Source organism: Mus musculus, chromosome 17 (genome assembly GCF_000001635.26).
Source record: "Mus musculus strain C57BL/6J chromosome 17, GRCm38.p6 C57BL/6J".
In the NCBI taxonomy this organism is placed as follows: Eukaryota; Metazoa; Chordata; class Mammalia; order Rodentia; family Muridae; genus Mus; species Mus musculus.
The window spans coordinates 72,250,348-72,270,584 of NC_000083.6; the positions used below are offsets into that span (position 1 = coordinate 72,250,348).

Consider the following 20,237-nt stretch of genomic DNA (forward strand, 5'->3'; position numbering starts at 1 on the left):
CATGACCTACAATAGGGGTCATTTTAGAGACTGGTGTATGAGTGACAAGGAGAAATATGTGCTGAAAATCACATTCTCAAATAACCATAACACATTGCCCAAGTCACAGTGTGCTTTGCCCAAACTCACCAGCTCTACAGGGCACTCAAAAGAGCAGGAGCCAAATCTCAACCCTGCCCCCCTCCCCCACATCCTGCTTGCTCTAGGTCTGGCCAGCCAGTTCTTGAGGGGACAGATCCCTCCATTTCCCTTTCTCTGCGTCCTTCCTGCAAATACACAGTAGACATCCCATCCCCCGACTACACACAAGCCTGGCTGCTCCCCACATCAATTGCCATTTGGCAATTTAGTGAGGCTAAGGGCTTATGTTCTCAGCTGAAGCTGTGTTGGCATTTGTCCCTCCCTGTTGAGATTATGTCTCAGCTTGCCAAGTGCTCTTGGTGAGCCACCTGTTGATTGCTGATGCGCTAAACAGCTTCTCCTCACAGGTGGTATGGGGACTTTTTAGCTCTCTGTCAGCCCATAGGGGTTACCCCTGTTCTGGGATTGCAAGGATTTATCTGGTTCCTGAAGGAAGTTGTACTGGAAGTTTGTGCTAAAGTCCATTTGTGCTTGAGTTGGGGCATTGGACTCATCTGAGATCTCAGTGAGTTGCTCCCCCCACCCTGCCTCCTGAATCCTCCATTAGTTTATTTTGAAATAAATAAAGCTAGCACTCCAGATGAGCTTACAGCAGAAGGTCTTTGTAATGGTCCTGGAATGTCCTGTTGTGGCACCCAGCAGTCACTTTATAAACTATGCTTTCTTGCTTTCCTGCAGTGTGATGAACGTCAGCAGCATGGCCATGGTCCAATGTTAGAAACACGTCTGATTGCTTTAAACAACACTGGTCACAGCAGTGGATGCACAAGGTGTGTGGAGCTGCTGAGTCCACATGGATACCAATGGAATCATGGAACCAACTGGGACCATGACAGTGAGGGATTAGTGAAGAGAAAGAAAGGTGACAAGGTCTGGTCCCAGGGGATGCCGCTGCTGCATGCTTCGAAGCTCATCACAGGGCTCTCCTTCTAGCACGAAATCCCCACGGATCTGAAGCAGCTTCTCAACTTGTTTCCCAGGGGCCTGAAACTCACCTGGGAGCAGATCACACGCTTGGCGAGTCTCTGACCTACTTCTCATGTGGAGTGAACTGTCAGGTGGTGTGTCTTTTCTAGCTATCTCAACAGCCTAACCCACTGCTCATGGCAACCGAGACTTCTCTTTCAGTCGGAGAGGGCCTGCCATCCTTGAATCAGAGGTAAGTTGGGAGAAAAAAAGGCACATGCCAGACCAGGGTGTCGCCTCTGGCTGCACTGGGCTCTCTGCTATGTGTGAAAAGGATCAGGGAGATTCCTAGCCTCTGAGCTCACTGTCGGGTCACATGGGTTTGTGATACACAGTGTCACCTTCAGACATCAGGGTCCAGGATATTTTTAGACTCACAAACTACCAGAGAGGGTTTTGAAGAAGGGTCTTGGAGAACTGTCCACTGTGAACCAATTCTTTATCCCACTGGGATACAGGGCTCCCATGAAGCAAAGCAAGAAGGGCCACAAAAGCCAATGGGTGCTTGGTTCCATAACAGAGGGAGCACCAGAGCCATGTCTGACGTCATCCAGCCTCTGGACCATACGGATTCCAGACTGGCTCTGCCTCGTCTACATCCCTTCATCCTGCCTGCCTGTCACACAGTCTCAGAGATGTCTCTATGCCTTCCTGGATGAGGATCTTTGCAAGCACACTTGCCTTTAAATTGCCGAACCTATGGGCAGATTACTGTTAGCAATCTCTTCTGCTTTGGAATTCCCTGCCTTTAAAGATACCTCATCCTGCACTGGGGACTCTATCTCACGTCAGCCTGCCATGGAAAAGCAGTGTCCGCCTCCCCTTCCTATCCAACACTCTCTGGGTGCCTTCAAGATCCCTGTGGCTTCTTCATTTTGTTCTTCAGGGAGGCAACAGGCTTGCTCACAGGGAAATGAAATAAAATAGATGACATCCAGCCAGATATTGATGATCATGTAGACTATCAAAACCCAGCAGCCTGCCACCACACCCTCCCTGGCCAACACACCATCCCTGGTGTTCTCTCATGGACTCTTGGTAATTATTTCTTTTCCTCTCTGCCCCACAAGTGAACTCAGTCTCTGTGAACTAGCCTGGGCCTTCTCCAAGAGTACCCAGCATGCATCAGGCTAGAAAAATCACTGCTCGTAAAAGCAACTCGCGACCCTAAGAAACAGGTGCTCTGAGGTCCTGGAGAGCCTCCTGGGAGTGAAGCCTGTGTTGCAGTCGATGAAGGGAGTTCCCAGCTTTCGAGATTGGCTATGTAAAGGAAAGGTTACCAGACCTCCCAGCAAAGACTTTGGTTTTGACCAAGTTAGGCACATGCATATATTGCTCCCAGAGAGAGCATAATTTTCAGAGTCAACAGCTTCAAGTTCTTCACCCACCACAGCCCAGACGTGTTGTAGGGAAAGCCATGATTGACTCCGAAGCTCCAGAACGGTATTAAATTACTTGTCCATTACTGTGTGATTCATGCTGGGTTTGGGCTGAGAGGTCCCTGCCTCGCTTTCTCCTTCTCACCCCACCCATCTGAGTTTCAGCCACTGCCCAAACACTCGCAGTATTTATAACAGGGAAATTGGCCCTGAGACCCAGAAGAGTGGCCCTTTCTCCCTGCTCATTCCCCCCCATCTTCACCATCACCAACCTTTTATTTATTTTTCTTTTTTCTTTTTTCTTTTCTTCTTTTCTTTCTTTCTTTCTTTCTTTCTTTCTTTCTTTCTTTCTTTCTTTCTTTTTCTTCTCTTTCTTTCTTCCTTCCTTCCTTCCTTCCTTCCTTCCTTTCTTTCTTTCTTTCTTTCTTTCTTTCTTTCTTTCTTTTTGCTAACATTTGATTTTATGTGTATGTCCAGAGGATTCTTAAGCCATGGGAAAAATTCAATTTGTTTTTATTATTATCATTATTAAAGTTCAACTGCTGCCCTGCAAGTCCAATTCATTAATCCATTTTTCTCACTGAGGGTAGATTGCTCACGTCAAGCCGTGATTACCATATACTACCTTCGTAACAGCCTGCTGATTATCCCAACATCTGAAAAGCTGCCTTTTGTAAATTACATTGCAACTAATGAAGCCCAGATGCATCCCCTTCACCGTCCTCTCTCATGCAGTCTCTTGCTGGCTCTCTGTCACGTACAGGAGCCAAATCACAAGGCCAGTGCTGGCATCTGAATGTCATCATTACCAAAGTCCAGGGCTACTGTCTCTTCTCATGCTGTGACTGCATAAAAATCAGATCTGCAGAAAACCCTTCTAATCTGAGATACCTTCTCCCAAAGTTTGATTGGGAGTCAGGTTAGAGTTTCCATTATTACAGGGGACACAGAAAAATTCAGTTACCAGCCCCCATTTTAATTTGGGATAATATGGAATATAAAGAACATGTGGTCCCTATCGGGTAGGTACAAGGGCTGTGATTTTCAAATTACACCAAAAAGATGTGAGGGGAAAGGTGGTCATCCATATGGCAGTTTAGTTCAGCTTGAACAAAGACAGTCCCTGGTGCAGTTTGAGACTATTTACGATGCCCAGTCATGAGGCCTTAAAGATGCTGAGCAGAAAGCCTGTGCCTGTGCCTGGGCTCAGAGTGACCAGGTCTGGGGCTGGCTAGGTTTGCCAACTGGTGGTTTATGGGCCCTTCCTGGCGAGGTATTCTCATGTCTTCTGAAGAAAGAAAGAAATATCAAGGATACAGGGATGGATCAGCATTGGAGAACATATGGTGTCTCTTTTACCGAGTTTTGCCAGATATGTCTCTTCTACATATGTCTTAGGTTGTCACTAAATAACATCATGGACCAAAGTCTACCCATGACAACCCTTCAGAAGAAAAGTTAACCTGTAGCTCCATCACCAAGAGAACATTCTGCTATGCCCACTTCCTCGCTAGACCCCACTCATCGTTCTCGATGTCAGTGCCCTGGAAAAGGGAGACCTGGGAAGCAGAAGGATGACTGGGTGCACTGGAGGCTGTGCTTGTGGTTAGAGAGATGGGAATCTCCACTTGTACCAAGACCCAAGTCCCTAAGGAAGAATGATCCCCTCTGTTAACCAGGGCAGCGAGGGAGGAGTGAGTGAGAGAGAGAGAGAGAGAGAGCCTGTGCTGTTAACCAGGGCAGCGAGGGAGGAGTGAGAGAGCCCGTGCTTCCTTTCTTTCCAAACTATAACAATTCCTGAAAAAGACTGGACCTCTGACTGTGCTGAGCTTATTTTTAAATTTTTATTTTATATATATATATATATATATATATATATATATATATATATATATATGGATTAAATGTCCATACTGCCTCACTTCCTGATAGGCTAGGAACAGTCAAGACAGAAAGAGGAGTGGCTATGGGTGACGAATGCTGGATCCAAAACAAAGCTTTCTGCAGAGACCTTTCTCTCTCCCATCCACATGTGCAGGTTCAAGTTGGACGTTCACTCAACCAGAGCTTTCTGGGCCCTCACTATGTAAGGCACGAGTTCTCTGCCGACATGGGGATCTCTCCACAGTAGTCCCCAGCTTTGCCCTGTTTCCCCCTTTTCTTGGAGAGAACTCCCTCAAAGGCCACATCTGGAAAGTAGAAGGGGATGAGTACCCGAGAGTCTTAGAAGGAAAGCACCAGGACAGGACAGCCTAGAGAAACAGCCTCCTTGCTGAAGCAATCACAGTGGAAAGACGTTTTGGTAGATCCTGGTAACTCTGCTCCAGATCCTGGGAGAGCAAACATTACACCTCCAAGGTCATTTTATTGTTGTTGTTTGTCTTTTGTTGTTGTTGTTTTCCTAAATTAAAAAAAAAAGATGTTCTGCATTTTGCTATTGGAGCCTGGAGAGAGAGTGTGAGGCAGGAACTCGTGAGTCTGGTTCCTAGGAACTAAAATTGGCTCCTGGGATGTGATGGATTGCTCAGACACCATATCGTGGATGCTCTCACCTGTCCTGTACCTGCTAGGCTTCTGAAGGGCATTTGCAAATTAAAGGGTCACTGTGATGCCACCTCACCTTGCTAGTTTCTAGAGACTTTTTTCCCCTGTACACATGATTATGTGAAATCAAGATCCTCTCCCAAGACATGGCCACACTTGTTTGAGAGAGTGAGAGAGAACAAGACATAGACTCAGAGAGAGAGAGACAGACACTGAAGCACAAGACATAGACTCAGAGAGAGAGACAAACACTGAAGCAGAGGAGACTTGCATTTCTTTCCAACGTCACTGCATAAAGAAATAAGACTAAATTGAAACCCAGAGAAAGCATTTTGTCCTCCTCTTTGCTTCTGTCTTCCTAATCCTTCCTGTTGCTCTGAAGAAACACCACAAGAAACCTTTGAAAAAAAGGATATATATATATATATATATATATATATATATATATATATATGTGTGTGTGTGTGTGTGTGTGTGTGTGTGTGTATACATTATATATATGTGTGTGTGTGTATATATATATATATATATATATCCATAGTTCAAAGGAGGCGGGGAGGTCTTGGTGGCTAGTCACAGACTCTACAGTTAGAGGCAGATAATGGTGGATGAAATTCTCAGCTCACTTTCTCATGTTAGGTAGCCCAGGAACCTGGACTACACTGGTGCCCCTCACAGTTAAGAAGGCTCTTCCCAGCTCATTTAACCTAATGAAGATGATCCCTCATAGCATGGCCAGAGCCTTGGCTCTTAGGTGATTTGGAGCCTGTCTAGTGGACACTAGATGTCAACCATCACGGTTTCCAACTGTTACCTATATATTAAAACATGAAGAAATGGGTAGTGGCCGCTGCAGAAACGTTGTTTAGGTGGACACGAGATGACCGGTTCGAACGAATTAAAGCTGAACCAGCCACCGGAGGATAGCGTCTCCTTGGTTAAGTTTGGCCCTAACACATCCCAGTTCCTCCTGGTCTCCTCCTAGGATACACAGTCTACGATCCAACGCATGCCTGGAGTGGTGGGTTAGATCATCAATCAAACATGCATGATTTGAACACTGATCAAGAAAATCTTGTTGGAACTCATGATGCCCCTATCAGATGTGTTGAATACTGTCCAGAAGTGATCGTGATGGTTACTGGAAGTTGGGATCAGATAGTTAAACTGTGGGACCCCAGACCTCCTTGTAATACTGGGACCTTCTCCCAGCCAGAAAAGGTCTACACCCTGTCAGTGTCTAGGGACAGGCTGATTGTGGGCACGGTGGGCCGCAGAGTGCTGGTGTGGGACTTGAGGAGCATGGGGCTATGTGCAGCAGCATAGGGAGTCCAGACTCGCTGCATCCAAGCCTTCCCAAACAAGCAGTGTTATGTGTTGAGCTCCATCGAAGGCCGAGTGGTTGTAGAATACTTGGACCCGAGCCCTGAGGTTCAGAAGAAGTACGCCTTCAAGTGCCACAGGCTAAAGGAGAACAACATTGAGCAGATTTACCCAGTCAACACCATCTACTTCACAACATCCACAACACGTTTGCCACAGGTGGTTCGGATGGATTCGTAAATATTTGGGACCCATTTAACAAGAAGCACCTGTGCCAGTTCCATCGGTACCCCACCAACATCACTTCCCTTGCCTTCAGTAATGACGGAACTACGCTTGCAATAGCATCATCATATATGTATAAGATGGATGACACTGGGCATCCTGAAGATGGTATCTTCATTCGCCAAGTGATAGACGAAGAAACAAAGCCCAAGTCCACGTAATCATCTGATGAAAGTGGTTTCTCTGGAAAAGCTTTGCTTCCTACAAACACATGCTTCCCCTAAGGCCTGCTTGCATCCATTGGACACTTGGTCTAGTGTGTGGATTTCTATGTCTTCTGTCATAACAGAATTGTCTCTGTGCCCTGTGATTGTTTTTGGTAGGGACGCTTTGTATCCTTGTACAGTAGTCTGACGATTCTCCTCTCCTAAGCCATTTTTTTGTTTGTGTTTGCTACCTGAAACTGTTATATTTTTCTGCTGTCTAATAAATTAGGGATTTGGAACTTTTAAAAGTTTGGGTGTTTTTAAACATTTTGGTAATTAGCGTCATTTATTGCATAACAAGTCTTTTCTTAGGCAAAGTACTCTGTCAGAGGACATTAGAGGTGATGCTTTACTGAATGTACCATGCCTTATTTATTATATCTGCTCTTGTACCAGGGGGTCAGCCCTGGGTAAAGAAATATACTTGACTTCTTTCAGCCATTTTTCGCTCCTGTTTCTTTGGAGGCTCAGTGAGGCCTGGGAGCCAGCTCTGCAGCTTCTCAGGATGGGCACTGACCGGCAGCATCTGCGTGGCTGCTAGCAGTGCCAGTGCTGTAGAGCTCACGATTCCCTGGGCTGACGATACCATCCTCTGAAGACATAGCCAAAGGGCAGGCCCCTCTGGACCTAGCCATCAACTGCTACGTCAGAGTGAAGCCCTCGGGATGATAAATGCTGTAACAGCCGGGAGCTGCTGGTGGGATTGGCCTTCTGGTGTGGTCCTATGCTTTTTAAAGTCATAACCACTTGAGCATAAATTTCAAACATTGTAAAACTTAAGAGAATGGGCCATTGTTAAAGGTGACCAAATTAAAACTGTGTTATGGACTTGTGTTTGAAGTGGGAGCTTCTGGTGGTTTGGTTTGGCTGTCCCTCTGTTCCTAAATGTGTCTCCTGCCTCCTGTGTGCCACCTGTGCAGCTCACCCTCTCAATTTGCCTGTTTATTAAAGTTACCTTTGCTGCCCTCCAAAAAACCCCCAAAACATGAATAAACATTGGCATTACTATTTATCTTATGTGTTTGTATGTATGTGTGTGTGTGTGTGTACATGTGTTCAACCTGCATGTGTTTGTACATGTTTGGAGAGCAGAGAACAATCACAGGTGTCATTCTTCAGGTGCTATTTGCCATGTTTTGAGAGAGGATCTTAGCTGGCCTAGAGCTTGCCTTGTAAGTGAGATGGACTAGCCAATGAGTTCCAGAGATCTGCTTGCCTATGCATTCTCAGCCCTGGGATTACAAGCACAAACCCCTCTGGGCTTTTGTGATGGTGGCTTGTTTGGTTGGTTTGATTTTGATTTGGTTTTTCACCTTGGTTAACCTTGAGTTAGGTTGTAGACCTAACTCAGGACCTCACCCTTTGAACTGCAAGCACTTTACAGATCAGGTTTTTCTCTATGGTACATGCACCATGCTTCATATTCACAAAGACTCCCTTTCCCCAGTCCTGAATCTGTTTAGACAAAGAAAGTCATTTTATATAGACAGGAGGGAAGTTCTGGTCAGCGGGAGCTCTTGACCCTGCTCTATTAATTCAAGAAAATTTACAGTGACCTTTCTGCCTCTTAGATAGACGCCAATCAAAACAGAGCCCTCCCCACCAAGAACACAGGTCAGATGTATATTAAACTCTCATCAATTTTTTTTATCCCATTAAATGTTAACACCCAGATCTCTATGTTCTGTTCTTTCATGGTCCAATCACCACAAGTAAGTTGCTTCCTTTCTCTGCAAAAACCCTATCCTGGGAGCTGCTCTCTGGTTGCTTCCGTAGTCATATATAGAAGAGCAGTCCTCTGTTTCTTGTGCAATGTCTCTCAACACTGAACTTGTAAAATTAGATAAACTTTCTATAGCAAACGTGGGTTGCTATCAGGCTAAAAGGCTGTCCATGCCTCTGGGGCGCTGTGCAGCCTCTAGCTGAAATCTCATTATCTGCCTAAATTTGTTTACTAAATAAATGAGACAACCTATTTATTTATTATGTAGATTTAATTAGACGTTGACTTATTTACATGTCTATCAACACTCACCATCCTCTCCAACTCAGTATCCAAGCTGGCCTCTCTAACTATAACATGACACAATAAGAAATTAGCTTTGGTCTTCACAGATCTCTGAGTATCAGTGGGCAGAATGCTAAAGGCAAAGCCAGACGGACTGTGGTGAGAGCAGCCAAAGTTCAAACGAGAAAGTACAAAACTCCCCAAACTCTGAAAAAAAAATTCTACCACGTCTAAGCTTAGGCCACAGGAAAATGAGTCTCCATGCAGCATCCCTCAGTCAAATCTAGCAGAATGAAATACGAGAGGAATAGTAAGGCACAGTGAAAGTCTGGGCATGGTGGGAAGGCTTGTAATCCCAGTACTCAGGAGACAGAAGAAGGAGGAAGTCGGAGCTAGTATGATCTACACAGTGAGTTCCAGGCCACCTAGAGCTGCATAGCAAGACTCTATCAAAATAGAGAGGAGATGGGGAAAAGGAGGATGGGAGAGGGAGGAAGGACAGAATAGAGAATAAGGAGGAAAAGGAGGAAGAGGAGAAGGATGGAGATATGAGAGGGAGGAGAGAGAGAGAGAGAGAGAGAGAGAGAGAGAGAGAGAGAGAGAGCAAGCAGACAGCATAGCAAGGCTAACTATAGACTTTCCATGAGACGTTTCCGTCTTTATTGCATGCTAAGTGATACTCCATTTTCTATTGTTTTTCTGTTTATAAGGATGGAGCCTCGAGAGGTGTTGTACATGCTAGACAAGCACTCTTTCCACGGAACGACTTCCTCAGCCTTACTAATTTGAAAGACTGGATTTCCTTGTGAATTTTTTTTTTTCTGAAGTTTACTCTGAGAAAAGGTGGTGGCTGGCTTATTTGGATCTTAACAGAACCTTGCAAAAATATTGACCAATATTTTCTATTCAGGCAAAGCTGGGCTAAACACCATTAGAGTTGTGAGTGTAGGCTCTGGCTTCTGGAGAGATGTAGTGCACACTGAGTGGCCACAGAAGGCAGTTGACAATTAGGGGTTCTCAGAACAAACTTTAGAAGAGTGGATTTTAGGGATGGAGTTACAGCGTATGAATAGAGTGCTTGTCTAGACGGGCTGGTTTCCTTGCCCTAGAGCCCACCTTAGACGTAGCTGGATAATCGGGTTACTTTTCTGATTAGCCGTTAGCATAGAGAAACCAGCCCACATTTAAAGGCCACTGTAAGCAACACCACTTCCAACATGTCCTGTAGCACTGTGTTATAAAGGGCCAGGTCTCTTCAAGCATTAATGGCAATTTGTTACTTGCTTGGATTAGTTTTAGACCACACACATTTTAAAGCAACCGATTAGATTTTGCTGTACATACGTTGTGAATTTTGTAGGTGAAATCACTCCATGTTTTCTGTATGCAACGAGGGAAGCTTACAGCCAAGTATATAACTTGGTCTATCAGCTACATCATAGTATGTGACACGGTTGGGGGGTACTTAGAAGCTACAGGACAAATATTCTAGCCATGTTTTCTCCTCTAGATTTCCTAAGTATCTTCATTTTACTCAATTATTCACATTTAAAATTTTAATTTTTAATATGCATGAACATATAATTTAAAATATTTAGAAGCAGGCTGGAAGATTTGGCTCACCAGCTAAAGGTGGTTGCTGCTAAGCCTGACAACCCAAGTTTGATCCCTGGGACCTAAATGGTAGAAGGAGAGGATGGACTTCTGTAAGTTGTCCTCTGACCTCCATGTGCAGACTGTAGTGTGTGCGTATATACATGTACACAGCACATACTCACACATAAATACATATAATATTTTAATGTTTCAAAGTCATTCATTTGTTTATTTTTGAAACAAGATCAGATGTATTCCAAGCTCAAATTGGCTGTGCAGCTGAAGATGGCCTTGAACTTGTGATTCTCCTGCCTCCCCTTCCCAAGTTCTAAGATTAAAAGTCAAATCACTATATCCAATATAGTCAGTTCTGGGGATGGAACCCAGGACTTTGTGTATTATAGGAAGGCACTGTGCCAATTTAACTACATGTCTAGCCACTAAATGTTCATTGCAAATGATGGTGTAAAGAAAGAAAACTTAAGAATCAATTTTGATTTCAGCACATGGAAAAAGAACAGTAACAAATAGTTAACAAAATAGTAATACATATTACTATTTTACGGCAATTGTTTTGGCAAAATTGAGACTAAAAGTATGTGAAAGTTTGTTTTATATTTCTCTAAATGTATTTAAAATGTTTAATTGTAAGTTTCTGGGCTAATATCCACTTATACCCAAGATACAAGATACAAAGCACATGAAACTCAAGAAGAACGAAGACCAAAGTGTGGACACTTTGCCCCTTCTTAGAATTGGGAACAAAACACCCATAGAAGGAGTTACAGAGACAAAATTTGGAGCTGAGACAAAAGGATGGACCATCTAGAGACTACCATATCCGGGGATCCATCCCATAATCAGCCACCAAACGCTGACACCATTGCATACACTAGCAAGATTTTGCTGAAAGGACCCTGATATAGCTGTCTCTTGTGAGACTATGCCGGGGCCTAGCAAACACAGAAGTGGATGCTCACAGTCAGCTATTGGATGGATCACAGGACCCCCAATGGAGAAGCTAGAGAAAGTATCCAAGGAGCTAAAGGGATCTGCAACCCTATAGGTAGAACAACAATATGAATTAACCAGTACCCCCTGGAGCTCATGTCTCTAGCTGCATATGTATCAGAAGATGGCCTAGCCAGTCATCAGTGGAAAGAGAGGCCCATTGGTCAGGCAAACGTTATATGCCTCAGTACAGGGGAATGCCAGTGCCAAGAAGTGGGAGTGGGTGGGTAGGGGAGTGGGGGGGGTATGGGGGAGTTTTGGGATAGCATTGGAAATGTAAATGAGGAAAATACCTAATAAAAAATTTAAAAAAAACAATAAGACAAAGAAAAGGAAAAATATAATAATAATAAATTCTAAAAAAAAATGGTTAATTGTGTGCATGTGCCGCTATGTAGGTATGTACACATGAGGGTATGTGCTCAGGCAAGCCAGAGAGGACATCAGAATGGATCCACTGGAGCTGAAATTACAGGCAGTTGTGAGCTTCCCAGTATGGTCCTGAGAACTGAACTTGGGTCCTCTATGAGAATAATTTTCACTCTTAATCTCAAGCCATCTCTCTGGTCCCTTGTTTCATATTTATGTACCCCACCCCCAGTAGCTTCATGAGCATTTTCTGATATCATTTATATATATTTGCATTTCAATTGGGGGCTTGCAGTACAATTTTCAGGTTTTCTCTTTCCTGCTTGTTTTGGGTTATTTTGGTATTAGCAATGTTGTTGTTAAAAAATATTCCCAGAATTTACTTTTAGCTTGTCATCATTATCTTAGAATCAGTTCGTAAGAGTCACTTACTTGGCCTCCGTAATGTTCTGCGGCTTTCCGTGGGCATGACATGAGTCTAGCAGCATAAGTAGTTTGCCTGTTTTATTTGCATCCTTGCTGGATTCATTGTGTTATCACTAGACGACTGATAATTTTGTAGCTGAAAATGGGTTGTTTTGCAATTATCCGGTTTGATGACGAGCCATCTCAATGACTTTTCATCCCCTGTCAATGTCTTGGATGCTTTCTTCTTTGAATTGTCGCTTTCTGTCGGTGTCCATTTTTCTTTGGGAGGTATTAATGCCTCTTTCTTATTTACATGAAGCTTTTTATGTGAATTCAACTACATCAATTATTTTTCTATTAGTTTTGAGAAATACATTTTGTGTTTCCATTATGTTATAATTTCTGGATCACAGGCTTTTAATCCTTATATAACCCGCTCAATAGACTTGTTAAGTTTAGTTCTTATCTACATCTGAGAATAATTATCTGCATACACATGTCAAAACTGCTTTTGTCTTTTAGATTTAACTATGTAAATTCAGCAAAAATCCATAATTAATCTTGGTGGGTCTAGGCATTTGTCAAAGTTTCAGGACATGGACTCAAATTAACACATTCATTTTTACAACATCCTCTGGGCCAGTGTATTGTTCTCTAGCCCTGGAACCAGAATCATCTGCAGCATTTGTTAGACAGGTTTCTTTGGAAGGCAGGCAACAGCCTAAGTGAATTTGGAAGGCATGTCTCCCCATTGTAAGGTCCATGTCCAGACCTCACCACTGTACATGTAGAGCTCAAACAAGTAAGCAAAGAAAAACAAAACAAAACAAACAAAACAACAACAACAACAAAAGAGGATGGGGATGTAAAATCCTTAAGTTGTTCCCAAAGTTTAGATTAACAACTTTGCAAGACTTTTGGTGAGTTCCAGACTCAATAGGGAACTGAAAGAGCCTTAGACTGAGGGCCCCATGAATGAGGTAGGTGTACCCTTACCTGCCCAAGATGGTGGGACCTGGCTCACTTCTGACCATCCACCTTTCTCTGCTGTCACTCATCCCATTCTGAGAACCTCATCTTATTTGGAGTCTTTCTCTACAGGTATTTGGTTAAATGCTATCCCAGGCCAAATGAAGTAACTGTAACTAACCCCCATAGGAAGTGGATGGAATTGTCCTATGCTTCAGCCATGGACATAGGAACCAAGTTCCTCGTCTTCCAGTGTAGCAAGCAGATCAATGTGTTCTGGCTGTTGCCTGATGTATGTTACACCTGTCTTCCATAACTGATTTCAGCCTGCTGCTTATTTTTCAGCACAACCCAAAGCATTGATTTCACAATGAAGGATAAAGCCAAGATGATATGGAGCCTGCTTTTCTGAGCAATCGTTCCTCCTTGTGCCCCTAGGAGAGTAAATCATGTATCTAGTAGATTGTGTCATCTCCTCCTCCACCTCCTCCTCCTTCTCTTCTTCAGTTATACTGAAGTCTATCTCTCTGCTGGGGTGCCCAGGGGCCTTCCACATGCCAGTGTGAGAGAAGGATAGGAATAGGGGGTCTTTGGTCTATACTTCCCCTCAGGGCATCTATGCATCCGCAGGAAGGGGAAGACAGAACCCAAGACAAACAGGATCCAGCAACTTGGGAGCCAGTGCTGAGAATACTGCAGGGGCTAGAGGAGAGAAAGCCCTCTTAGAGAATATTGAGTATAGTGCTTTAAGACAAAGGCCTGCCCCATGTTGATCACTAATAAAGCGGCCCTCTGAGACGATCCATGCTTTTTCATATTGCTTTCTTTGAGGGTGGATGTGACTGCATATACTTTATTCAAAATGAACCAGGGATTATATACTGCTTGGGGGAAGGACTACTCAGGAAGGGAAAGTTATTGGCTGAAGGTGCAAGGCTAGATACCTCATCAGCATGGAGAAAAACTCCAGGTGTCAGTGCTACATGACCGAGTACCCATGGGCCTCAGAGGGGTGTCCTGATTTCACGTTCCAGAGCAGGTACAGAGACAGATAGGGAGTGGTTCATCTTCTGTTTTTCTCAAATCTCTGAGATTCCTGGGGTCTGAGCTCACTCATCCTTATCAGTTCTTACACCTGTCTGATAGCACGGTCCCACATACCTCACATTCTTTCTTTTCCTCCTCCTCTTCCTCCTTTCCTCCTCCTCTTACAAAGACAAAGGACCTAGAGAAGGCTCTGGAAGCTATTTCTTTTTTCAGTTGAGGCACATGCTCAGCCACGAATTCTCTGGCCTTGCGCAAACAAACAAACAAACAAACAATATCACCTGCTTGGCTTTCTGAAAACACAGAACTGTCGGAAGATCCATTTCTTCCTTTGACATCTTTCATTCCCAATCTTCCATACGAATAACTAAACTGAGTGCTGGCATTGTTTTGGTCAACTTCCAAAATGAAGCTGAAAGATTCTGTGTGTGCTGCAGTCAATACTTTTTCATGTGCTAAAGATAACAGATTTTAAAGAATTTATTCCTCCAAAAAGAAAGAATGTATAGCGATATCAAAATATTGATAAGATGGAGGGGCGTGGGACGGAGGAAAGAGTAGGCAAACAGAGAGATAAGCTCTACAGTGTATGAAGTGGTTTATTATCTCTGAATCCAGCCCTCTCTCTGAATTCAGCCCCCCCCCCCATTAGCCTAAGAGAGCAATGAATGAATCCAGCAGTATTTGGATCAATGCATGAGCTGGCATTAGGACTGCTCACAGCTCACACTCAAGATGTTAAGAGGGAGAGACTCTCTGCGCATGCACTATATCCCCATTTGCTCTTAGAAAAGTGTCAACCAGGACAGTAAGTTACACTGCTGTCCTGGTTATTCATGTTGAAGATGAAGAAGGATTGAAGTCAGTTCAGTCCCAAGTTATCCCAGAAGCTGGCAATCCCCTCCTGGAAAGGACCAGATAGTAAATATTTTGTGCCTTGCAGACCAGATGGCCTATGTTTAAACTACTCAACTCAGCTGTTGCAGGGAAAGTGGCCGCAGACAATATTAAACCAATGAGCTTGGCCGCGTGCCAACTAAATTTCATAGGCACAGAAATTTGATTCCATGTAATTTTCACTTGTCACAAAGCAGCTCTTTTCTTTTGATTTTGCTTCAGGCATTGAGAGTGTCAAAACTAGTCTTCACCTACAAGTCGCCTTAGACTGCAGGCTGTCCCTGTTTGTGATCTATCTCCTTCATGCACACACTAGGTGCTGAGACGTGGCCTGGTAGGTCTTCTTCTGTGTAGTACTGGGCTTTATTAGCATTTATAAGCTACAGAAGACTGGGTTCTCCCGCTTTAACAGTGCTATTCTTCTTTGCTAGCTTTTGACCCACTTTCTGGAAATCTGAGAGAGGGAGTCTGATGAGCGTGAGCACTCCAAGCGGGACAAACTGATGTCCTGATGTCTCAGAGCTGCCCGATGGGCGAAGGTGGTCAAGTTGGGAATAAAAGGATTTATAGGTTTGATTAAGTCACAAGTTTAACCATACAGGCCTCTAAAAAGTCTCAGAAACCCAGAGCCCTCTGTCCTCCAACTGTGACTGTAAATACATCCCAAGGGTTGGCTATCCCTGAGTTGGGCTCTATTTATGACCCACAATGCAGCACCTCCTTGTCTGATGGGTGACAGAATACATCCTGTCACCCATCAGAAGAGGTGTCGCTGCCTAGATCAAAGGGTCTCATCACCATGCAGAGAACCTGCATAAAGTATGGCCGGGTATTAGAACTGGCCACCAGGGAGCAGGCAGCCTTCCACCAGGTATAAACGCTTTGGGAGAATAGGAAACAAATAGCAAAGTGCCCTTCAGCAAGTTTGTCAACCTGCCAGTCTGAAAGGGCTTTGGGGGTCATTGTGTTAAAAGCTCCAAGTATAGGCAATAAGACATAATTGAACACATCACAGGAAAGTCACCCCTGGACTGCCACTGCCTAGACCAGTTTCCCTGGCTTGTCAACAAAAGAGTTTTTTGTTTTTTTTTTAATTATCAACAATTTCATAATCTACGGGACAATGGTAGCTGGAGCATAGGATTCTGACCTGGAGGCATTTTAAGAACAAATACATTCTTAACCATAAAACAATTGAATTATCTTGAATAGGACACTACCGGCAATTTTATTAAATGCTAACTTCTCAAAGACCAATCACCAATTTGAGTCAACAACATTCACCTTGCCTCATGGCTAGGTTCTGGGGTTTGTTTTCACTTGGACATCTTCAAAGGTTTTTGCTTTTTGTTTTGCTTTGTTTTTATCCAAAGTCATTTTCATGCTCAATGAAAATACTTTCTTTGACCAACCTTGTCAAGCTCCTAGAAGTTCTACTAGCCCATCTGTGTATTTCCTGGTAAAATCCAGTTCTAGTAAGGACCTTGATCATCTAGCTTGTTGAAAGCCTTTCCTCCTAAATATGGCCAAGCTGGGATCTTGCCCTTCCTTGTCCAATGTCCCCATATGATATGTGCTGGCCCGGGTCTGGCTTTAGCAAACAGCAGATGGTTCAGCCAGAATCCCCTCTACTCTAATGTTTGGCAATATGAAAAAGAGATTCATAATATTGTACCCACTGACCTGCTTCTTGGATATCTACACTACACCCAACCATGCTATATTGTGTGTTAGCCAAACTTTTCTCTCTCTTTTTTTCTGCTGCAAAATACCATTGCAGCAGACTCTGTTCCAGTCTTTAATAAAAATCCGCCCTACTATGCTTGAACAAAATGACATTGGATAATTTATATAACACAGCAGCCCCCAAACATAAACAAAATTCCAAAGTAAGGTAAAATAAGATCACTGATCAAGGCCCTTGGAGTTACTCTGACATCGTAAATTCTTTCATCTCTAGTGATTTTTTTAAAATATCACTAGTAAGTTCATATATTTAACACTTGAACTTGGGACCTCAAAGGCCACTGGCTTAGCAATACATCTCAGCAGCTGGCTTGGATGGCAAAAAATGGTGATCTCCAGAAGGAATTGAGAAGAATCAGGTGGGAGGGCTGGAGAGAGGCAAGTGTGAGCCACTGCCTCCTCAATTACACTTCCAACCCGTAAAACATTAATGCTGATGGCCAGAAAGAGTGAAGAATGTAAAACATCAGAGGCACCCAGGTGAAAGCTGGACTCTGTCAGAACGCAAAGAGATGATAATAACAATCCCAGCACTCCAAAGCAACACCACAGAGACTGTGCTGGACTGGGCTTCAAATATTTCTTACTAAAGGTCAGAGAGAAGAGGGAGTTAGGGACCTGAGAAAGAAAAGAGTGGAAGAGAGACAAAGAACAGAAAGAGAGAGGGACACACACACACACACACACACACATACAATCATGTCTTCAACCAGTGTACCACAAGAGGAATCTATTTTGAAGACAATATCTTTGCAGATGTGATTAGGTTTATCTAGACATAAATAAAAAGCAGAATATCTGTAAGAAAGAGAAAAATAGATTGGAGTCACATCAACCCATGTAAGAAGGCACATGAAAGAGACAGAAGTTGGGGTTCTGCTGTCCCAAACCAAGAACTCCAAGGACCACTGAAAGTAGAAGTGGCAAGAACAGACTCTGCACTAGGGTTTCCAGAGGGAGTGTGCTGTTACTCACCTTGACCTCTCGAACCATGAGATGATTCTTTTTGTTTGCGGTAATGGATGGTGGCAACCCTTAGGAACTAGAAATGCCCTTTCAGTAACACATAGAGGAGAGACAGCTATGAATTGGTACTCAGAGGTCTGACCAAGTTGAGTGATAGGTTACTTTACCTCCGCATTTGGTTTTGCATGTGGAGTGGAAGCTTTGGATAAAGCAAAGGGGAATTTGATCTGTGAAGGGTAATGGGGTATTTGGAAAAGCAAGGGACAGTGTCAGGATGTCAGAGTAGACCTAGAAAAGAAGATAGATGAGGAGGATATCAGCTAAGGCTAAGTCACTGCTGATAGCTGAGATGAGAATCAGGCAGTGGAATGACCTGTGGCTTCTTGCCCTAGGAGAGTTCCCCTAAGCAGTGTGGGGATGGTCTTCACCTTGAAGGACAGTCCTCCCTGTTTCTCCGGCCACTGTCTGCCATTCTGATGCTTGACTTTCAGAAATTACACGAGGACCTACAAGAGCTCCCTCACCTGGGCAGAGCAGAACGCCACATCTGTCTGAGAAGGAGCTCAGGGCTGTGCACTTTGGGGAGACAGTCGACAACTAGTCAACATCTTTCTTCTTAAAGGAAAGAAAACCAAAAACTCAGTGATGGAAGAAGATGGCACTGGGTTAACTGGCAAGAAACCAGTGCTCAGATGTAAGGACCAGCAAATTCAACATCCGTGAAGGTGGTTTTCTCTTTTCAATCCCTCTCATGCATCATGGGACCTTGACAAGATATTCCACTCTCAAAAGCATATTCTGGGCCACGGAGCAAAGGGCGTGGAGCGAAGGGCATGGCGGTTGGGCAGGTCCCGCTTTCAGAGTAGACTTAGAATCTTGACCACTTGTTAAGTGTAGCCTCTATGAAAATTAAAATATTCGTACTTAATTAAAATCTATGTTTCTTACTAGGGGTGACTGGATCCTAAGAGACATGTCCAGATCTGTATTTGAGGGTTGATACTTGGTATTGGATCTGTCTCCTGGAAATGCTATGGAACGGTGTGAACTGTGGATGCCTTCCCACCCCCACATTCAGCAAAGCCATGTCAATCGCTTAAAGGTGGTCATGGGAGGATTACCTTGGGAAAGGGCAAACAGTATAAATGAGGCTTCCTTAACCTGTTACAAAGGTAGTCGTTAAACTTTCTCTTTGGGGATACAGGATAGAGTGTCTCTATAGGAGTGTGTGATTCACCATCTTTTACTTCTCTTGGGAAAATGCAGTAAAGCCAAGACCTGGTGTTTCTTTTAACATAAACAGGATAAAGCCAAAGAAGCCAGGGAAAATGAAATCCCTGCATATATATATATATGCGGGTACCAAAGGAATAGGGTATTTACAAGTAGTAATTATAAATGAAATGGAAGCCATGCATCTAAATCTATCTTTTCAGACTATTCAAACATCTGGATGGAAAAGGGAAAAAGAAATCAGTCCTTCATCCAGATGTCTGTTCTTTGTGATGCCAAGTAGATGAATACTTGAATATTTAGGTTATGTGAAGCATAGTAGCTCAATATCAGGACCCATCAAGATGATTTTTCAGTTTTCACTTTGGGCTCGGATATTTGAAAACAATTCCACTTTTGCTCAAGTAGTGTTTGGCTTTACAGGGAGCTAAGTGGGAAGCCAGGTCACCATATGGGAGCCAACACGTGTGGATGTGCTTGCTTGTCATATATAGAATTTGAAATCACTCTGGGATGCAGAAAAGGATACACCGCGTGGGGTAAAGGGGGAGAGAGGAGATCAGAGAAGGCATGAGAGACAAACTTAAATAAAAGAAAAACTATCAAATTTTAACTCCATAGGTGGAATAAATCTAAAAAGACAAAGTAGCAGCTAGGAAGGTGAAACGCAGGAAGTGTTTTCTGAAGTTGAGTGAACTCTAGGATGGAAGGGAGAGAGATGAGAAGCCTAGAGCATGGCGGTGGACGAAGATGAAGCATCTTGCGTATTGTGTGCCCAGCATCCTCCTGCAGAAGGCTGAGGTAAGCATGGAGAGTCAGCCCCCAGCTTCTCCATTCTTGGTCTACCAGGAACAATCTAATTAGTCTCATCTTGGAAAGCTGCATTCCAAAATACTATCTTAGGAACAAACCAAATCTAGAAAGAACAATCCAAAATCACAAGGTGGCACTGCCACGAGCTGCTGTTTCTATTTTCTTCTTAGCATTGTTCTGTATTTAAAAATAGTTTACACATAGGAGCTAATTTGCAATAGGTAAGAACAAAAGGGTAGTTTCCTTATTTTAAAAATATTTGCCTACTATTTTTAAATTTGTATGTATGTGTGTCCTGAAAGAATTTATGTGCACCAGGTGCATAGAGGT

At 43.5% G+C, this 20,237-nt stretch overlaps 1 protein-coding gene and 1 pseudogene across 3 annotated transcripts in view; one reads left to right on the forward strand and one right to left on the reverse strand.

Annotated features, from left to right (window-relative positions):
• Alk (anaplastic lymphoma kinase) overlaps positions 1-20,237 on the reverse strand; it is a 735,715-nt gene that overhangs the window by 381,360 nt on the left and 334,118 nt on the right. The gene's annotated exons all lie outside the window — the stretch shown is intronic.
• Gm19183 (predicted gene, 19183) lies at positions 5,867-6,996 on the forward strand (annotated as a pseudogene).